The following is a 22,252-nucleotide window of genomic DNA, read 5'->3' on the forward strand; positions in this document are numbered from 1 at the left end:
CTTAAACATTCAAATAGCTTCAATTACTAAAACTGTTTGGAATTAACTGATAAATTTGGTGAAGCCAATCACTTGGCAAATGGCCATTCAGTGAACTCGTCTTTTAGCAAAGTATTTTAAAATTAGGAAATGTAACAAAATTTCCAATTCATGTAATGAAAACAAGTTTCCTCTTCTCAAGGATCTCACAATTTAGCAGGAGAGATAAATACTCTAATAGTTACAAAGTTTCTAATAAATATTTAGAAAAGAGAGGGGTGCAAAGTTCTGTGGTCGTACAGGAGGGAGGGTAGGTAAACAGCAGCCAACTTTGCCTCAGGAAAAAATTCACAGGGCTCACAAGAGTAATGACAAGACAGCTGATGACTGACAGATTTTTCCAAGTATAAAAGGGAGAAAAAGGTAAGTGCCTTTACAAAGTATGAAGGGCATGCTATCTTCTGAGAATGGCAAATAAAGTAGCTTCAGCATTCATTACTCAGGAGGCCTGGATAATGGAAAATCGTCAGAAATGATGAATGAAAAACACCAGTCAAGTTGATTTATATTTAGGAAATAGAATTTCTTGTTTATTGATAAGACTCAAACTTGATTGGGCATGGGGGATGACTGGAGGAGCAGATCCAAAAATGATCGGCAATTTCCGACTTGGACAAATGGGCAAGTGGTTGAGACAGGGAGGTTTAGAGGGAGAAATATTAAAAGGAAAGATATTTAGAGAGAGAGATTGTGAATTCAGTTTTAGAAATGCTGAGTTTTAGTTTCAGAAATGTGCAGTATCTGAATTGAGAAAGTCACATAGAAACTGATGAAATGTTTAGAGAATTCAAGAGTAGTATGTGTATTAGATAAAAGATACAAATGAGAGGCATATATTTTGTAACTGGAGCCATAGGAGTGAATGATATTCAGCAGAATATTTAGAGTTTGAAAAAAAAAAGAATTTTCTGGGGTAAACCCTGAGGAACACAAGTATCTAAGGAATAGTCACAGAAAAGAGAATCACCAAAGCTGGACTGAGAAAGAGTGCCTACAAAAGTAGTGTGGAGTGAAAAGGATACAACAGAAAGAGGAGTATGTTTCAGCAAAGGGAGACTAGTTAACAGAACTAAATATTTCAGGAAGGTTGAGTGATATAAGAACTAGGCAGTTTCCACTGGACGTGTTACTGGAAAATAGGCAAATCATGAGAGTGGTGAGGACACAAGCCAGGTGCTTGGAGAATAAGAGGTGAGGAAGTAGAGGAAACAAATAGAGATAATGAAGGAGAAGAATTCAGGCAGTGGTTTTTCTCAAGATCATAGGGATATGGGATATGAGCATGCTTAATAGAAAGCGAAAATAGAGTGAGAGAGTTTAATGATTATGGTGGTTCTACCACACTTGCTTTGTGGACAAGCTGCTCAATTTTTCTTATCCCAATTCTTTCATTTGCAAGATGGAGGTATAAAATAGCGCTTCTTGATGAGATCTAACAGTATCATTCATGCAGGGCTTCATATATTGTCTGGCACATACTAATCACTTAATAAATATGAGCCAATATTAAAAAGCAGAAGGAATAGGATGGAGACAGAAGGAAAGATGAGAAATGAGTATTTATATCCATGACCACGTGTAGATTTGGCAACAGAAAATTAACACATTCCAGTTTCGTAATCACTGTTTTCTTTGCCCAGTAGAAAGTAGAAAAAATGGTAAAGGAATCAAAGTTTTTAGAAGCGAGAAAAAGGATTGTATTCTTCCTACTTATGGAAGGATGGAATGAAGAGAAGAAACTAAAAATTGTCAGGTGTCTTCTATGAATCATGTATTAAAATAAATGCTTTGTTTATATTATCTCATTTAGTTCTCAAAATAAAGTACAGTTGACCCCTGAATAACACAGATTTGAGCTGCACAGGTCCACTTAGATGTGAATTTTTTCAGTACATACATTGGAAAACTTTTTGGAGATTTGCAACAATTTGAAAAAATTTTTCTTTTCTCTAGCTTACTTTATTGTAAGAATACAGGATATAATACACATAATATACAAAATGTGTGCCAATCCACTGTATGGATTTTGGTAAAGTTCGGCCAACAGTAAGCTATTAGCAGTTAAGTTTGGGGGGAGTCAAAATTAGACACAGATTTTCAACTGTGCAAGTGTTGATTGCACTCCTAAACTCCACATTGTTCAAGGGTCAACTATGGTTATTTGCATTTCCTAGGGGAGTAAACTGAAGTTTCTGTAATAGAGTATGCTGTGGTAACAATAGTCTCAACCAATGACTCAACATGGAATACATTCATTTCTTGTTTTCAAAACAGTCCAGGAGGGTGAAAGCGCTCTTTCCTCAGTCATTTAAGAATTCAGGCTGATAAAAGCTTTCGACAATATGGCTTTTAAGTTTTGCACAGTCATCTCCAGCCAAGTGGAAACTAGGAAGGAGGGGTTTTTGTCTGTTGTTGATTTGTTAGTTTGTTGGGGCCAAGAAGCTGGTATGGACCAAACTTAGGAGAGAAGGATACGTATAACTTCTGCTCACTTCCATCGACTAGAAATCAGCCACATGCCACAACCAGGAGCCTCTGTCACTTTCAGCTGTTTGAGGAGGCTTGAGAGAAGGGGAAAAGCTCATGAGTTTATTTTAGAAACACTGCATTTAAGATTAGTTTTTGTGTTCAAATAGAGGTTCACAAGTAGAGGTAGAGCTTAAGAGGGAATCTCAATGGAGTTTTGAGGAGAACTCTTTGAGATGTAAAGTAAGTGAAATCACCAAGCTTTGAAGCAATTAAGATTGCCCCCCCAAAAGATAATATGGTAGCCATAGAATCTTAATATTCTCATAGATAAAATAGCACTGAGAGATCCCTACCTACTAATTAAAAAGTTAGTAAAGATAAAATGAGAAAACAGGTCTCAAATTGCTAAGAATTCACTATTCCAGAATATATATATATAGAATTACTGCTCCAGAAACTACAGTAAAGAACTAAAAACATAACATTAGTTGATAATTTATAATACTGTGGTTCACTTTTTAACCTTCTCTTTTTTCTGTCAATAAAACATTTGCTATGCAGTTAAAAATTATGTAGCAAAGGTACAGTACTGGTCAAACATATGTGGGCTATTTAGGAACCAGAAATAGTTACTGTTGCTGCCTGGCAACTTGCTGATAAGCTATTTTTAGTGTTTTCTACTGTATTTGATTTGTTTTCCTGATATATTTCATGCTACATCCCTGGTAACTGTGTAAGCCAAGATTTAAACAAGCAAGTAAACAAACAAAAACTCACAATCTTAATGGGATTAATGCTCAACCTAGCAAAATCATATAACTTCCAGAGCAAATTCCTCCATGAACAGCAAGTATAGAAAAAGAGCAATAGACTTGGATTCTTGTTCTATTCAGTAATATCTACTTAAGTAATGTGGGAAAAGTCACTTTCATTTGCAGTGGAGGGGGTGCTCATCTTTTCCATCTGCAAAATGACACGTTAGAACTATATTAGATGCAGTTTAAGAAACATTTGTTGGTGTTCATTGTCAAAATCTATGTCAAGTACTGTGGCTATAAAAATGATTACAGTACAGTTGCTGTGCTAAACTATTCACCAGGTGTTCCTCTTTCTTTCCTGGGTTCACGAAAGACAAAGCTTCCTAGTCCCACTGTCCACAGACAGAACCCTATGGTTGGTCATGACCAATGGAAGATGAACAGCTCAAACCTTGATTAGCAGGCCTCTACTAAATTTCTAATCTTTCTCTTCTGCCATGCAAGTCAGAGAAAATCTCTTCTATTGAGGAAATGGAGCCTCACTGACTGGAATAGCAGACAGGTGCCTTTGGGAGTTGCCAAAATCTGCCGTATACACATGTATGAGTGAGACGTAAACTTTGTCTGATAAGCTAACAGAGCCTCATTTCCTCACAAAAAAAGACTATTTAGAAGGTAGACATAATGCAACATGCTAAGCATTTTACTGCCCTGGGCAGAGAAAGGGGAGAATTAGTTGCTTTTAAAGGAGTCTGGGAAGATTCATAAAGTAAGAATGAATGTGGCAGTCTAAAGAAATAACTGGAAATACAGCATTGAGACAGAAGAGATGACAGTAGAGGACGGGACTGTAGGGAACACTAACATTTAAGACTTAAAGACAAGTTAATAAAGAAAACCAAGAAGAGAAGATGGAAGAGAAAAAAGAAAACCAGAGGGGAGTGGTGAACTAGAAACCCAAAAAGGAGAATGTTCCAAGGCAATTCCGAAATTGTCAATAAAGTCACTTACTGGGAAGTCATGAAATATGATCTGAGAAGAAGCCATTGGATTTGAAATTCTAGAAGTCTTATTAAAGAAAAAATCCAGACTATAATCATTGGAGAGATGAAAAGGAAATTTTAAAAAAATGTTTATAATAAATATAGAACAGCATTTATCAACAGTTTTTGGAAACACTGCACAAAACGCTTCCCAAAAAGATGGACAGGTTTGTGATCAAATACATTTGAGACACACTGCATGCTCTGTACCTACAAGGAAATTATCTAAAGATCTGTTTGTGATTTTCTCAAGTTGGAAGATGAGAAAGGGGGTGAAAGAGAGTATAATTTGCTTACAAACTGACAATACCAGAGTAAGAAAGCAAAAATAACATCTTTGGACTGGGCCATAAGTATCAGCCAATAACATTTAGCTTCTGCTGTCACTAAATTTTGTGTCACTAAGCAAAACAGAACACTTGACTAGTGAAGAATTAGGAAAAATTTGTAAATGGATGTGTTTTGAAAGTAAAAAAACAGATAAAACATGTTTCACTTCTAATGTAATGAATCTGTAGAGAAGTCACATTGCCAGGGTGATCACAATTATGAGATGTGTGACTTTGGCCAATTTTCATAATTTCCCTTTTTCTGATCTGTAAAGTGGAAGTAAAAATAATACCTATTCCGTAGGGTTTTTTGAGGAGCCAGTGAGACAACACATGGATGTTAGAATATTGCCTGGCATACAAACAATGCTCAGTAAATATTAATACTGCTATTAACATATATTAATACTATGAAACTTTTCCTATCTCCTTCCACATCAAGCTGGCATATTGTAGAACTCAGATAATCTGGGCTCCTGGATGTAGTGATATTATTAACTCTGGAAAGTCAATTTAGCATTAAAGCATAATTATAGACTAATAATCAACAGTCAACAGAGGAACCATTATGTTTGATTTCTTCGATTTCAGGTAGGGGAATCTGTACTTGAAAAGGAACTGTCAATATAGCCATGATCCTTACAAGAGAGCTATACTTGTGGGATTTTCTCCTTTAATCCATCTGATTGCATGAAAATAGAATAATTTAATGCATATTCGTATCTGGCAGTCACACTTAAACACGCACATGTTCCTATCTGTGTGCATAGCGAGTCCCTCCTTTCCTGTCATGACTTTAACCATTGGATTCAATCATTGCTCAAAGAATCTGTTTTCTGAAAGGATAGTATAGGAAAATGTTTAGCCATTTTCATAATTAGAGAGCAATTCTTTACATCTCAATGTGAAAAACTTGAACATAAATTCTTACGCTCTGAGGAAAATGTGATTATATAGGTCGCTGCTGCCAAAGAATTCCCTCCCTGAGAATTTACACCTTTTGATCGTGTGGGTTGTGAACACGGTAAGAGCTTTCCTCTCAAATCTTCCGGACTAAGCTGCTGCCTCCCACACAGATATTTTTTTTAACATGGGATTTTAACTAATTTTTACTTTTAATTTCATACTTATTCAGAGGTGATTTAACAGAATCCAGCTTTAAGCTCAAAAAAAGTTGGTAAGTCACCTCTCCCCATATTACGATAAAAATAAATACCTGAAATTATCAGCGGCACTGTAGTCTTAGGTTGTGTAGATTTAAAATCCTTTCTCTGAGAGCAACACTGAATTCCCCTTAGGATGTCTTTGAAGACGGATTTTTTTTATATCTGCCATCTGGGTCTTTTGTATCTAGCAATCTTAGAAGTCGCGTCACGCATTCCCGGTCTGTCCAGAGGGAGGTCCCCGTTTGCCCATTATAATGGCGCCACCGTGAGGAGCGCAGTCTAAAAGTTCCCAGTTGCTGTCTTCTACCTCCGCTGAATCCATGCATTCGGCCTTCCCTCTTCGGGCACCTTCATAGCCAAAAAAAAAGGCAACCTATCCAACCACACATCTGTAATTCTACCTCACACCTCTGCTGATGGGCTTTGTCATATGGCAATCCAGTGCCCTATTTTATTGTGTGATGTTTCCAATTTCTATTACATTCCCTCCAGTCAGTCACACAAGAAATAGTCAGCTGCTGACTAACTCTGAAATTGCAAAACACTTGTAATGTAAAGACTAGAGTAAGATCAGTCGCACATACCCCGACTCTTCCCACCCTACCTTCACTTGGCCAAGTCCCACCTGTTCTTCAAGTCTCTTCATGTGTAAACTATGCGGTGGCACTTTCCCTCAGCCCTCCATTCCCTCCCAACATACACAGCAGTCTGGACTAGGTCCTTCTATACAATGTTCTGAAAAACAGCATAACTGTTCTTTGTGGCATTCAACATAATTATAATTACGGTATGATCCCTAATTCTGTTTTAGGGTTTCTCTCCCCCACTAGACTATTTCCTGCATGGTTACTGCTCAATGAATGTTTATTGGAGGGATGGGTCACTGAGGCTGACCCCTTTTTTTAAAGAAATAAGGCTGATGAGATTACAGCAGTGCTCAGATTTCAGTTATCAAACAGGCCTGATGAGGAAAAGAATAGGGACAAGCCACTGGGTCACTTTGAAATTTAGAAAAACGTCATTTTACCAGCTCAGCCCTTTAAATTTTAAATGCTGCAAATAAACACACATTGTTACTATCATATCCTTGGGAATTCTATTTCTCCCCCATTATTGTTTGCTATAGCTGACCCAGAACATAAAATGTGGTGTCTGCTCTTGTAGCCAATCATTTAGAGTACAAAGTACCGTTGCAAAATAGCCCTTTGAGGAGAATAAAAATTTACTGCCATCTTCTATTTGTTTCCCTGATCAATTGCCTCTAAAAGCCACTCTGTTCTCTGCTGTTGATGTCTTTCCTGCTGCCTCTTTCTCTGCTTGGCATCCTCTCTGTACTTTACCACAGGCATGTAATTCACTGGAGGGTTTTCCTGTGCAGATTTTCCACTGTGTGGAAGATTCAGAGCACACCATTAACCCCAGACTGGCCTACTGACATTTAAAGAACTGCCTGGTTGTGCCCCTCCCTTATCATCTGGTGTGTGCTCAGAAAATGCAAGCAATTATAATATCGTCCTGAGGTAAACATAATTAGGAAATCAAATATTTGGAGAAAAGATATCCACAATAATGCTTTCCAAAGCCAAATATAAGTGATTTATTAAAAATTGTCTATATTCATTTGTCAGGCTGATTTCCAGAATTTAAAATCTCATTTAACATTTCTTTCCTTACTATGGTGGTACTTAAAAGGTTATTGGAAATGCTGTTCATAAGTGTATACTCTCATGGAATTGCAGAAATCAAAATACCAAGAACAAATATATGCAAGGGAAGCAAAGCAGTTATAAATGTTTTTCTTCTAAATAGATTATCAAAATTTCTTTTTACTGAATAAACTCAACTATGTAGGTGGGTTCCTCTAGAAAATATTAATAAACCTACAAGAAAATCAATTCAATAAATACTTATTAGGTGCCTGGTGTGTATCTGGCATTGGTAAAATATAAGAATGAATAAATCATTAACTATCTCCATTCCTCAATATCTTCATCTGCAAAATGGTAGCAATAATAGTACTGAAAACAAGTATTTATTGCCATTACATGAATTAGAACATACGGCTTGTGTTCTAGAAAGGGCTTACGGCAGGGCCTGGCATCCAGGAAATGCTCAAGAATGATACTTATAATTATTTTTATTTACAATTATGAAAAGGATTCAGCCTAGTAGTCAAAACTTAAAGATAAGCACATACATGTCAACTTCACAATGGTGGTTCTGGCTGTTTCTAGTGTTTTCTTAAACCTAATTTGTCTTGTGGATACACCTATAGGAGTAACAAGTCTAGTAGTGTTCTGACCCCGTATTGGACACCTCAGAGACTTTAAACTAAACCAATAAAATAAGGTCTTATCTGACCTCTTTCTTCTCTCCCCTCAAATACTTCTTTCTGGAGGAGGCCCAGGTTTCCAGCTCAATCTATACTGGATCACTTTTTGACTGTCCTAAAGTGAACATAAATCGCAGGTTAACCCTGAATACAATTTGTTTATTTGTTCCTTTTTTTTTTTACAGTTGTAAAATGGGGATAATTATAAAAATAATGAACATCTATATAATCTTATGAGCCAGACACTGCTGTATGAACTTTCCATATATTCACTTATTTAATTCTCACAACAACATTATCTCCAATTTACTGAGGAAATTGAGGCCCAGAGAAGTTAAGCAACTTGCCCAAGGGCACAGAGTTAATTAGCCAGATTTAAAACTAGTCGATGCTGTTAACTACAATACTATACGGGTCCTTATCCCTCTGCATCCCCACCTAGATAATAAAGTCCACCTAGGCCAAAACTGGTGTTTCAAGACGGGAAGCCCCAGGAGCTCCTTAGAGAACAAAAAGCATTTGTTTAGTCCTGTTTGACAAGTTTAACTGTGCAGTTCCCATGACTAAAGTCACGGTACAGTTTGCCCAGGAAAACCCACATTTGCATCTGTTGCCCTGGTGACAGTTATTAATAGCACTCCCTTTCATTTTCAATGGCATCCTTCTGGATAATTTAAATTATATTTCTGATCTTCAACTTAATATGTTTGAAAATTGGCAATGATTCTGTCTTGAATTTGTCTTGCACATATTTCTGTCTTTAAAGCTAAATCAGAATATTCATCTGAGTCAGTCGCCCCCTGGCTAAAGGTCTTAAGGGGTATGAAGGAGTAAAGGGCCATTACACCTCTGACACAAAGTGTTGACAATAATTCCAATTAGAACTCAGTTCTTCTCCCTTGTTTTTTGTCTAGTCCATGAATTGTTGTTGAAGTTGTTTCGTAAAAGGTATTTGAATGTATCCCTGACCAAACACTCTTAGTCGGTTTGAATTTGTTTTTTAATCTCTAGGTTGACATATTCGCTTACCTGATCATTAAGTAAAAGAAGAGCTTCCTCTTCTGATTCATGAAGTTTCTGGGGTGGCCTTAAAGCTTTCAAGCATTTTTTCAGGTATATATAAAGTAACAGATTCCTGTTTCCCACACTGAATTTTCATTTCTCCTAGTTCTTGTTCAGTTGTCCTTGATACTGCTTTCTTTTATGACTTTCACTTGTCTTCTCTTAACCCCAAAATTAATAAAACTCACAATTATACGTCTTTTATAGTCCTACTGGATATCTTCCTGCCACTTACCATTGTTTTAAAAATGAACTGACTCTCCTGTTACAGATTAGAAGTAGATACCTGACTAGAACGCCCTTCTTGTCTTCTCCCTCTGGTGAAATGCTACCTATCCTCCTGAGCCCACATGGAATATCGTCTCTTCTGTGAACCCTCTAGACATAATTAATTGCTGCCCCATCTGTGATGCTGTAGTTTCGTTTCTCTTGTATGGTAAGTGTGCCCTCATCGGTCACCTCCCTTAGATGTCAGCTCGATCAGAGCAAGGACTACTACATCTTACTCACTTTTATAACCTCCCTTGGGCCTGGCACAAGGTCTGGAATATATGTACTTAAAAAAGTTTTGATAAATCATAAATGGCACTTTATAGTATACAAAGTTATTTCAAATATATGATCTCAGCTTAGGTCTATAATAGTCTTACATGGTATAAGTTATAAGTGTCTTCACTTAATAGATAAGATAACTGAGAAATACTGGAAGGTAAAAGGTATGGAGAGAGACTACAAGCCAGTCTATAGGTTTCCAACTAAATGTATACAAATTATACATGACAGTTTTCCAGGGCAATAAAGATCATTTTGATTTAAGAAGACCTATTTGTTTGGCTTTTTTTTCAATATCCGGAAAAGTCTTCTGAAATTTCTTTTGTTTTTTCTTTGTAAGAGCTGAGTTATCAGAGGTGCTATGATAACTTCACCCAACACAAAGTTTGCAATCACAACTATACTTCCAAAATGACACAAGTCAAGGAAGACAGGCCTATAGGGAAGGCCCTATATAAATATATATATATATATAAGGAAGACCTGTACTTCCCAAGGAGGTTCTCCATTACTTTTAGAATGGCCTCTAGAGTTGACAGGCCTCCCCAGAGCAGACCACAGCCAGTCTTCATGATGCCACACCCCAGAAAAATGTCCATGCAGCTAAAGACCACAGCTGAGGCAACATGGGTAAGACTGCTCTCAGACTGCTGGAAGTCTCTCCAAGCTCCCCGTGTATGTACTCACTTACTTTTTTTTTCTAAGGAGGTTAAGATACAAGAAAAACATAACATAAAATGTCATTTACAGCTGACCTCTTCACAAGAAGCAAAGTAAATTTACTAAATTTACTAAATTTCATTCAATAAATTTACCAGATATATAATAATAATATGTAAAATAATGTGACATATAGATTACATATAATTTTATACTATATATTATTATATATAATTATAATTAAGTATATGATCATATAATGTTAATACTATAAAATTAATTATATTATTATATATAAATAAATAAATATATTTGCCTTCTCCCTATATTACTAAAATCATTTTTAGTCCATGAACACAAAATAAATTAAATGTATAAGCAAAAGAAACAAGATCAGCAAATTCAGTCTAATTTGCAGTGTGCCATAAGGAGAAGAGTTGTAAAATCAGACAAGTCAGGGTGTTTGTTCTCTCAACTGGCATTTACTGAGCACCTGTTACATACTGGGCACTATGGTGTATGTTAGGTATTCAGAACTAGGTGAAAGAAAATGACCCTAACCTTACAAGAAAGACAGACTTTGAACATTTAAAGACAATAAAGTCTAAGTGCTAATGTTCAGAGGAGTCAAGAGAGATCTGATGAAGGGATATTTAAGCTCAGACAAACGTACAAACATGTTAGTTAGACAAAGGAGGGGAAGGAAGGCAGGAAAATTAAGAAAGTTGTCAAGTAGAGAGAGACAAGCAAACCAGTTAGAGAGACTAAGTATAATAACGAGAATATAATAACTAGAGAGTCAAAGTCCACAGAGGTAGAACACAAATCCTGAAGTACCTTATAAGTCACTTTAAGGAGTTAGGACTTTAGACCTTCAGCACGATAGTATGCCAGTGAAGTTTTAAGAGGAATATTGGCACGACAGACCATTCATTCACTGTTATATAAAAATGGAATTGGAGAGAGCAAGTGTGGTGGTAAGGAAACCATTAAGACACTACTATAGGATCTGTGGCATCTTGCTACATTGCTGGTCAGTGACTGCATTGGGGTATGTATGGCTGGGGACTTGATAATATGGGTACATGTAGTAACCACATTGTTTTTTCATGTGAAACCTTCATAAGAGTGTATGTCAATAATGCCTTAATAAAAAAAAAATTTTTTTAAAGACACTACTGTAAAGTTCCAGTGTGATAGATTGCAGAAATGGCTAAAAAATATTCCTCTCCCTCTATGCACAATCTTTGTTGTGGCAGTGTATTAACAGTGACTCAATGGCTGTGGATAACATTAATGAATATAATGGAAACAAAAGCCTGTAAAATACTTGTTTGACAGAGCTTGTTCTCTTTTATTGCACTTAGAATCCTGAAACTACCATGTGGATGAGCCCAAGCTAGCCTGCTGAAGAAAAAGGCCACATGTGGAAAAGAACCTCAACATCCTAGCCTACAGCCATCCAGCCATCAGCTGACAACCTGCCCACCACTAGACATGTGAGTTAGGCCATGGTAGATCATTAAGCCACCAGCCCACTCACCAGCAAATCACAGACACAAGAGAAAGCCCAGTAGAGATTGGCTAAACTTGTCAAGACCCAAAGCACTGCCAGGGTACCCACATAATTGTGAGTTAAGTAAAATTATTTCTATGTTAAGCCACTAGGTTATGGGGAAATTTGTGTTGTGCAGCAAATACTGATACAGCTGACAAGAGATGATGAACTAGCAGATTAGAAAGAAGGAGTAGCAGAAGGGCAGAGAATCAGGAGATATTTAGGTATTTCAATCAAAAGAACTCCATGACTTCTTGGCTTGGACCAATAAGTGGATGGTGGGGCCTACTGGTGGAGCTTGAGGATAGTAGAAGAGAAAAGGATAAGGGAAGAAGATGGCAAGTACTATTGAGAATATGTAGAACTTGAGGTGGCTGGGAAACATCTAGGCAAAGATGTCAAACAGGCCAATGGGCAGATGGCTGGAGAGCACCCAGGAGAGATGCTGGCTGCAGACACACATTTGAGGTTTGCTTATGCAGCAGGGTGATAGAAGTCATAGTAGATAAATTTCCCTAAGCATACTGGAGAGAGTGAGAGGTTAAAAGGCCCTGATAATTATTATATATGTCATTTTGGTAAGTTACTCAACATCTCTGCACCTGTTTTATTACCTTTAAAATAATGTAATATTAACTTGACTTACTGAGCTGTAATAAAGATTAAATAAAATTTATTTTGTTTCAATCATCTGACACATATTAAGGAATAAACAAACGTTAATTACATTCTCCACCACTTATAATCAAATTCCACAATAATATATTAAAGTAAGTTTTGCCCCTTGTTTTTTATTCTTGAATATTTGTGGGTTAGTAATGAGTTTTAATCATGGGCAATAAGAACCCTAGATTCTTCACTTTCCTTTTGAAATCTTAAACAGTGCTCTTAAATTACATACATCAAAATTGCCTATGGTGATTATTTAAAATGCAAATTCCTTAGCTCTACCCTTGACCTTCTGAGCCAGATAAGTCTAGAGGATGCAAACAGGATTCTGCATTTTTAATAAGACCTCAAGGTGATTCAATACACATATTCCAAATGTACAAAACACAAACCTTTGCCTCTGGCTTCTTAATAATAATATAAAAACAAGAAGAAGTTGTGGAATGTATTTGATAAATTCACATACTGCGAAATTCACAAACAAATGGCTACCTCTTAGTCCTCTCCCTCAGCTCCCTGTTGCACTGACTCCACAACCCCCTTCCCCCACAACCATCGCCAGGTAAAACTCTACACATATTCCTCCTGCCTGTGAATTTGACTGACCCTCCTGGAAATGGAAATTTTTGGTCTCCTTCCCAATCCTGGTTCACATTTTGTTATATTTCCAGAATAGAGTTTGAGCCATTCTATGACCTCAAAGCATCCCTCTCAGAACATCCTTGTTCTCCTCCTGTTGAAGTTCTGCCTCATCACTTAGACAGTTCTGCATGGCCTAATACCCAGTCTCATACATAACATGGCATTAGACTCATGAAATCAGTTGCTGATTAAGAATAAATATTGTCTCGCAGCTGTTAGGAAGGATCAAACACTTTAAACTGATTGCAGAAAGAAAATAGTCCAATCTGTCTGTTCTTCAAAATGTCAATCGAGACTATTAAGCACAAATTACAGGGTACAATAGAAACCAGGATGGCATGAATAGAAAGTCATATTTCAGGAGAATAAAGGCAGTGGCAAATCAGTGACCTGAACGTGCAGGTAGCTGCTTATCGTGGGCTTCTAAAGCTAAGTTCATGTGAAGACAGAGGGCTTCTCCTTATTCCAGACAGAGCTCTCTAAGCAAAGGGGCACTGTTCTAGGCTCATGTCTTTGTGAATTTGCTTGTTCAGAGCACTTAGGATAAAAATGCAAGATTCATAAATACACTGTATTCTTCTTTCCTAGAGCAATTTACCTATTTCTCAGCAGCTGGAGCAGAAAGGAGGCGATAAACCAGGGAGCCACACACATGTTCTAAAATAGCACTAAAGGCCTATGATTAAAATACCTTTAAATCTGTTCAATAATACCACATGCCAGCTCAAAGTGCCTCTCCCTCCCACCTCTCTCTGTTTCAACCCCCTCCTTCAGGGAGCCTGCACATTTGCTGAATCACCACTGTTGAATACAAAGCAAAGATAATCCTTCTCTGAATAAAATCATTGAGAGCATGAAAAAAATTCTCTATGCTCCTATTATAAAGTTGGGCTTTATGTTCCCACTGATGCATTGTGAAATATTTATTTTCAAATAGAACGTTAGCAGCAGGTTGTTGATGTATCCCTGTTTGAATACTATAGCTCCCTAAACCCACACTAAAACACATCCCGTGTCCTTTACATATTTCATTCCAAGTAATAATCACAAGTGAGAGGTGGTGCTCACCCCAAGAGCATTGTATGCCACTCTATTTCCACCTGGTGTGTAGAAAAATCTTTGATCTTTAAAGTATAATTTTTGGTAGAAGAAACCAGTGTACATGCATATTTTTCTCAATCAGGAAGGGACTGCTTAAAAAGAAAACATAGCACACACCTTACAGACAGATGGCTGTCCGTAAGATCTAATGTCATTGTCCCTAATGGCAAGTCCCTTTGTGCACAACTGCTGGCATCAGCTGACACTGGGCAGCCCAAAGAATCTATTGAGGGCCACAGTTCCAATCTCAAGAGACCTTTTGTAGATTGGGTGAGAAAAGGGGATGGCTTATGTAACTACTTTTGATAATTCCCTCCTCCCTCATGCCTAACTGACTCTAGCTGAAATTAGTTTTCAGGAGTCTCTGAAAGCTAAGGAGTTCATGATCTTAGGATTAAGAAAAAAATCATTCTTCAATCACTGCAAACTAAATTAAATTCAAAGCGGTTAAATTCAATTAACCCCCTCTCTGTTCAAGACACAGCTTGATGATGATGCAAATACAATATACATTCCAAGCCTTTTTTTATAAAAGTTTACTAGTAGTTGCTTTACCACAAAATGAAAATTATCAACCCATTTGAAATAACATAGAAATCTGAGGCTCAGAAAATTTAAGTAAAATTACATGCAATAAAGAAGCTAATAATATAAAATGATTCTGAGCCCAATATTTTTATTACTGTAAATATACCATGTTGCAGGAAAGACTAGTTCCAGGGCAAGGTCTTAGTCTACCTGGGCAACCATTATAAAATGCCACAGACTGGGTGGCTTAGAAGCAATGGAAATTTGTTTCTCAAAGTTCTGGAGGTTGGGACGTGCAAGATCATGGGACCAACAGATTCAGAGCCTGAATGCAATTTCTGATTCATTTCTGGTTTGTAGCACCTTTTAACCATAACTTCACAAGGAGGAAGGGCAAGGGATCTCTCTGGAGTTTCCTTTATAGCAGCACTAATACCATTCTTCGGGCTGTGGTCCCATAACCTAATCACCTCCTGAAGTCCCTGCCTTCTAATGTCATCATCTTGGAGGGTGAGGATTTTAAAAAGGGATTTTGAGGGCCATAAACATTCAGTCATTTCAGGCAAGATCTATAGATTAAATGAGATGCTTGACATTACAGCTAGAGGTGAATGTCCACTTGATTCTTATAAGGTAATGGGTATACTTAGAAATAATCTAAATGGAAAATTTCTAAGCCTTTGAACAACCATGATCTCTTTTTTCAACTGGAAGTTGAAACGATACCATTTCTTGACAACCTGAATTTTAATGATTTTAGTGCAAACTTATACTTGTCATTTCTATATTTTATACCTATTACACTAAGTACAGCAAATACATTTCATACCTATTACAGTACACACATGTGACCTGTCTACACGGGTCACAACCAGTTGAACCAGGATTCCCAGAACAAGAATTCACAGGTGCCCATTTCTGAGTGGACAGCAAAATAGCCAGGTCACAAGAAATGCTCTTGTGTCCTAGAACCATTGTTGGATTTTGGAAAATGTTCCAGTTTTCTATAGACCTGACTTCATTGTGAAATTTGGAAAAGAGTTTTCTGTGCCTCGTCATTTCTCCATGAATACTCCAAGTAAATCCCTGTCCTGAAGGGGACAATTCACCAGAGCCAAACAAGCAATATATTCATCAACATTACCATAATTTTTAATCACTAATAAGGAGAACTTTTTATTTGAATTTAAAGCCATGGCAGACACATGAAAAGATGCTCAACATCACTAATCATCAAAGAAGTGAGAATAAGAACAACAAGATACCACCTCACTCCTGTCAGAATGGCTGTTATCAAGAAGACAAGACTTAACAAGTGCCGACAAGGATGTGGAGAAAAAGCAGCCCCCCTACACCGTTGGTGGGAACGCAAAGTGGAAAGCCACTGTGAAAAACGGTGTAAATTTCCTCAAAAAACTAAAAATAGAATTAAAATACATTCCAACAAGTCTACTTCTGACTATTCCATGAAACCAAAAACATTAATCCAAAAAGACATATGTTTCCTTATGTTTATCACAGCATTATTTATAATAGCGAAGATATGGAAGCAACCTAAGTGTCCTTGGATAGATGAATGGATAAAGAAGATATAGATAGATAGATGATACAGATAGATAGATGATACAGATAGATAGATAGATAGATAGATTGATAGATAGATAGATAGATAGATGATAGATAGACAGATAGATAAATAGATAGACAGATATATAGATAGAATATTATCCAACCATAGAAAATAATGAAATCTTACCATTTGTGACAAGGTGGTGGGCCTAGAGGGTGTTACTCTAAGTCAAATAAGTCAGACAGAAAAACAAAATCTGTATGATTTTATTTGTGGAACCTAAAAAACAAAACAAAAGAGAAACAGACTTATAAATTCAGAGAACAAACTGACAGTTGCCAGAGGGGAGGGGGTTTGAGGCTATTTGAAACAGGTGAAGAGGATTAAGAAGTACAAACTTCCAATTATAAAATAACTAAGTCACAGGTATGAAAGTACAGCATAGGGTCAATAATATTGTTAATAACTTTGTGTGGCAGCAGAGGGTAACTAGACTTATTGAGGTAATCACTTCATAGTATATTTTGATTAAAAAAATGAAATTAAAGGAAGCTTTTTAAAAAAAATTTCTTAAAAATAGCTTAGCAACTTTATATGGTCTGTAAGTCTGCAATAAGTGATTAATAAATTAAATTTTTCCATAATATTGTAAAGTCCTCAGAGCAAGTGGGCTTTCACTCCGCTCACTGTGGTCTGAAACAGACACATCTAAGTTTAATTCTTGTTCTGCTCTTACTAGACATGTTCCCTCAGACAAGCTCCTTCATCAGTGTGATCCGATATGCTTTCACCCATAAAATAGGCATAAAATTGGTTCTTATCTCAGAGAATTATTGTGGAGTGAAAAGAGATAATACCTGTTAGGCACCAAAAACAATTCTTAGGACATAATTAATATGTTTTTTCTTCTCTTGTCCTTTTTAGTCTCTAGTCCTGACTGCTTTACCAACTACAACCATCATCATGACAAAGGTTCGCTGACTTATCTCACTGGAGTTTTCATTTTCAAGCACAAAAAAATTGGCCCTCTTTCCCTGAATTCTTCAATTTCACACCGAGGTCTCCACATTTCTAACATGCACTGCAGGACCAGCATCTGGGGAAGCATGAATGTAAAAGGTACAGTCTTAAGGGAAGGCCCTTCCTACCTCCACCAGATAGTGGCAAGGATTTATTTAGCCAACAAGTAAGACAACAAGAAGCAAGATTAGAATCAGCCCATTTCATCACAGGATCATTCAGGCAATTTCTGGATTAGGTGTCCTGGTCTCTACATGTACTCTATTTCCAGATCCACAACCACGATTCCTTTTAAAAGTGCACAAAGTGCCATAATAATAATTAAAAACTCAGCTTCTCCGGGCTGCCATTTCTACATAAGGGACATGGTCAGACATAGGTAATAAAACTCTGGCTGACAGGTTGTCAAAGGATCATTTATTTTCATTTTCTGCACATAAAAAAAAAGTTTATGAACCTATAAAACATGCCAATATCCCAATAGCTACATTAAAATAAAATCTTCTCTATTAGAAGTTTGACTTTCAAAGCAATGAAAAGAGCAGGTATCAAAATTAAGCAGGTGCAAAGAATCTCAAGACATCAACAGCTTATTTCTAGAAACTTCAAATGATTCAATAAAATAAAATATCCATATTTTATTCACTAAATGAAAAATATTCTTGACTTACCACATTCTTGATGACTGACAAGCCAGCTAACAGGTTAAGCCTGAGACTTTCAGAGGCAACTAAAATTACCTTGAGTTATAAGTGACATGAAATGAAAAAACACAATTTAGTCCTAAGAAGCACATAGGGGAAAACATTCAGCCAGTTCCTCAATGTACTGGAAACATCTTGGTTATGCATAAATAAGGAGCAGAGTGAGGAAATCTGTTGGGTAAATATTCTTTGGCCTATTAAATCATGATATAGTGATTTTGAAAAAGATTATCAATCTCATATCAGAGGAATGAAAGAATTCCCCACACATCCCCTCCCCTTAAAGAAAGCCTATTAGACCTTTTTGTTTATGGCTAAGGAGATAGTTAAACAGTTTTTTTTTTTTGGTTCTTAAAGGCCAAAAAATGTTGGTAGGAGATGGTTAGGGTAGAACTACTTTGAAGAGAGCACCTATGAAGGCGTTTATGTTAAAAGACCCAGTCCATTGATGTCATTCAAATGCCTATAAAAGCCAGGTCACTAATAATAAAACAATAATAATAGAAAATAATAACCCCTACAGGAACTTATTATGAGCTAGGTATGATTCTAAGTGCCATGCATACATTAACTCAGTAAATAGGTAAGTCTTTTGTTTAATTGCAATTTAAAGAGGGGGAAACAATTACAAAAAGGTTACATAACTTGACCACGCTGCACAGTTAGGGAGTAGTGGAGCTTAGATTCAGACTTGGACCATCTTGTTTTAGAGGTCGTGTTCTTAATTGCAAAAGTAAGAAAAATACCTGTGAAAGAACAATGACACAGATGCTCAGTTTTATTGCTGGGAACAAAAGGGAGTGGTACAGACTGTAGCAACTGGAGAACAAACCCATCTGTGACTCATATTCAATCCTTGCATCACTGGGTTGCCCTTTACACCTGGAGAAGATGATAAGGACTATGTTGTCCAAAGCAGGACAAGGTGGAATCTCTAGACTCGAGAACTGAGCAGGATAGTTGTTCAAAGCCTCAGAGTAGCTTGATTCCTAAAGGCTGGGAAGGTGGATGAAGGTGGGCTTTTGTGGAGTGGTGTACACTGGCCTATTTGTTCACAGCACCATAAAAGAGACAGGATCTAAGATATTGACAGATACTGAGCTTCTGTGGAAAAGGAGGCAGATAGAGTCTTGGCAAAGGTTCCTAGAGTAACATTTGGTTCTTGAGAAGAGATACTATCTGCAAAGCCACACAATCAAAAACTATCTTGCAGAAGCAGACAAAAAGCAATGGCAATGATGATGGCCATAGAGAGAGAGCCAGGGATTGCTCTTCTTTTTCCTGAGCGCTGTAAATCACAAGGTTAGAATAATCCAGAAGATAGGGCAAGACCTGTGAAAAATGAGTGGTGTTGGACTTCATCCTTGGAAAATGAGAGCTAAAAAAAGTTCTAAGAATGTAAGATTTTATTTGCCTTCTTTCCTGAGAATATCCCCAGCATTGAGTTTCTGTCTAGCATATAATAGTCATATAATGATTATTTATGGAATAAATAAACAAGATTTAATTTCATTTAGAAAAAAGGCTGCATGATATTCTTTCATCTCAGGTTTTGGAGCAATTCTTACTCTCTTGATTGCTGATTTATAAATTATTTTTAAAGTGAAAGGGACTCCTGCAATTATCCCTATACTTTATGGATGAGAAAATTGGGTGATCCAAGAATACAGCCTGTTCTTGGGAAAACTAAACTAAAGACTCACCCAATCTATCTCACTTTAGCAATATTACTACATATTTTCCTTCTCAGAAATTCTTATAGGATCAAAATAAAACTTCTAGTCTCAACATTTGAGACAATCACTATCCTTGTGCATTAGGGCATTTGAGATTTTCCACTCATGCATGCTATTGTATCATGTAAAAGTAACTTTACATCCTTTACATGTCCACTGTAGTCTCAACTGTAATGTTCACACTTGCCATCTACTTCTACGCAGAATGCTTTCCCATGCTACCCCTTTGTTGGAACAAGTCCAACTTGGAGATCAAACTTTTCTCCCAACAGACTCTTCCTTAACTAAAGCAATTTCTTCATTGAAAGTTTATCCATTTACCACTAGAAGCCACTATGTGGCCAATGGGACCTTCCACATTCAATGAGGCAATTAAGGCCATTTGCTTTAAATTGGGTTAAGTGAAAAAATGACTTTGTGTTTGATAATTTACTTGGTTGCCTTTATTTGTCCCTGATTCATTAAAGTGAATGTTTCAAAGCACAAGTCTCTTACCAATAATTTCTAGTGAGTCAGTGTTTTATTTTTAGCTCAACTTGGAGGGGCTAGAGTTTCCTTTCTTTATTACAGTTGTAAGATTTTATCCTTCTCTTTCTTGTATGAAAATATTTCCCCTCCAGTTGGTTCTGAAGGAAACTGCTGGAGACAGGAAGAAAACCACAGAAACAGGGGTGCTGGAATACAATATTATAGTCAGAAGTGACATCAACATCATGGCAGCACAAGATGTCCCTTGTTTTTTGTCCTCCACCTCCAACAACACATATTCAGTCTCCACCCATGGACAAAAGTTCTTTTGAGGGAGCTGTGGTATCCAGAACTATATGCCAAGGGCCCCAGAAGGAGACTCACCACCCACACATGCATGATGTGATCAGAGAGAATTTGATGCCAACCATGGACCTACTCCAGCCACTCGGGGACTGACATCAGGGAGCCCCTGGAGAACACTGACTCAGACAGTCATTCATGGATGAAAAGACATTTGCAAAAGCCCAGACTTTCAGAAGAGAAATTTCAGAACTCTGAACAAAAAAAAATACAGTTTGGGTACAGTGGGCTAAGAGCAATAGTTTGACTTTACCTGTGTCACTCATCTCCCAGGGTGATACAGCTTAGCATCAAGATAGATTTTCTGGCCCAGGATTTCTCAAGATGGTGGCATGAGTACGGTGGCATAAATCTCCTCCCAAAACCTTACATATTTTGAAAATACAGCAAATACAACTATTCCTGAAAGAGAGACCAGGTGATACACTACAACAGCCAGGCTACATCTACATCTGCAAGAACTCAGCATCTCACAAAAAGGGTAAGATACAAAGCCATGACCTGGCAGGACCCGAACACTCCCCCCAACCCCAGCTCACTGGCAGGAGGATAAGAATCAGAGTGGGGAGGAAGTGGAAGCCCAAGACTGCTAAATAACCAGCCCTAGTAATCTGCACCGGGAGCACAGACACACATTGCATGGTGTACTGGATATTAGAGAAATGGAAAAGTAAAATCCGAGACTGAGACTGTGAACAGCTCTCCATAGCCATCTCCCCTAGGACAAAAGAAAAGCAGGCACTTCAAAAGACTTAAAGGGAAAATGGCTTAACAGGTGGACAAAATTGTCCTGGGACACTCAGCCCAGCAGGCTGGGAATTTAAGGAACTTCAGGCACCGTAACTCCCTGGATAGCAACACAGCTCTGAAGTCCCTCACAGTGATAAGCAGCTTGCTGTTCATTCCCCCTCCGCTCCCCCCATTGGCACAGCAAGCAAACCAGCAGACCCACCATTGCTGCAGACAAGCTGGGGAGTAGCCCTGCCACAGCAACTATACAGAGTCTTCTTCCAGCACACAGCTAACTGGGCCAGACCTAGAGGCTTCCCCCTGCATGCAGCTACCCAACATAGGCAGAGAAAGCTGGCACAAAGTCCAGAGGCATGAAGGGGCACCATTCTCACAAGAAAACACACGCCACTGGTCTGCGACCCCTGCCAGTGCCCTACCCTATCCCAAAGACAGCCCTGCTGATGGCAGCTCAAGGGATTAACCCAGAGATTGCTCCCTGTGTCCAGTTAACCAGCATAGGCAGCAGAGAAGGGCAAGGTGACCAACAAGCAGGAAGGGACTGCTTCTCCCAGGTGACACATGCACCACTCAACCAGTAATCACTTAAATCACCATGAAAAGGCAGAAGAACCTGGTCCAGTCCAAATCACTCAAATGCCAGAGAGAGGACCTGGTGAGACAGATATAACCAATCTTCCTGAAAAAGAATTCAAAATAAAAGTCATAACCATGCTGATGGACCTGCAGAGAA

General features: G+C 37.7%; 2 long non-coding RNA genes across 8 annotated transcripts in view; one reads left to right on the forward strand and one right to left on the reverse strand.

The window, feature by feature from the left end:
- The window catches only part of LOC108392021 (uncharacterized), a 174,379-nt gene that overhangs the window by 12,916 nt on the left and 139,211 nt on the right, over positions 1 to 22,252 (reverse strand). For all 6 annotated transcript variants that reach the window (XR_012130249.1, XR_012130246.1, XR_012130245.1 and 3 more), the window contains one exon: positions 16,665 to 16,757. This is a non-coding gene — a long non-coding RNA (uncharacterized lncRNA). The remainder of the gene's footprint in view (positions 1 to 16,664; positions 16,758 to 22,252) is intronic.
- Positions 295 to 18,162, forward strand: LOC108387642 (uncharacterized). Of its 2 annotated transcripts, XR_012130244.1 has the most exons (5): positions 295 to 402; positions 9,148 to 9,249; positions 9,470 to 9,634; positions 11,778 to 11,909; positions 17,403 to 18,162. It is a non-coding gene; the product is annotated as an uncharacterized lncRNA (long non-coding RNA). The 2 variants fall into 2 exon arrangements; XR_001850866.3 differs by lacking the exon at positions 17,403 to 18,162 and having other exon boundaries at positions 296 to 402; positions 11,778 to 12,672.

Source organism: Manis javanica, chromosome 4, assembly GCF_040802235.1.
Source record: "Manis javanica isolate MJ-LG chromosome 4, MJ_LKY, whole genome shotgun sequence".
In the NCBI taxonomy this organism is placed as follows: domain Eukaryota; kingdom Metazoa; phylum Chordata; class Mammalia; order Pholidota; family Manidae; genus Manis; species Manis javanica.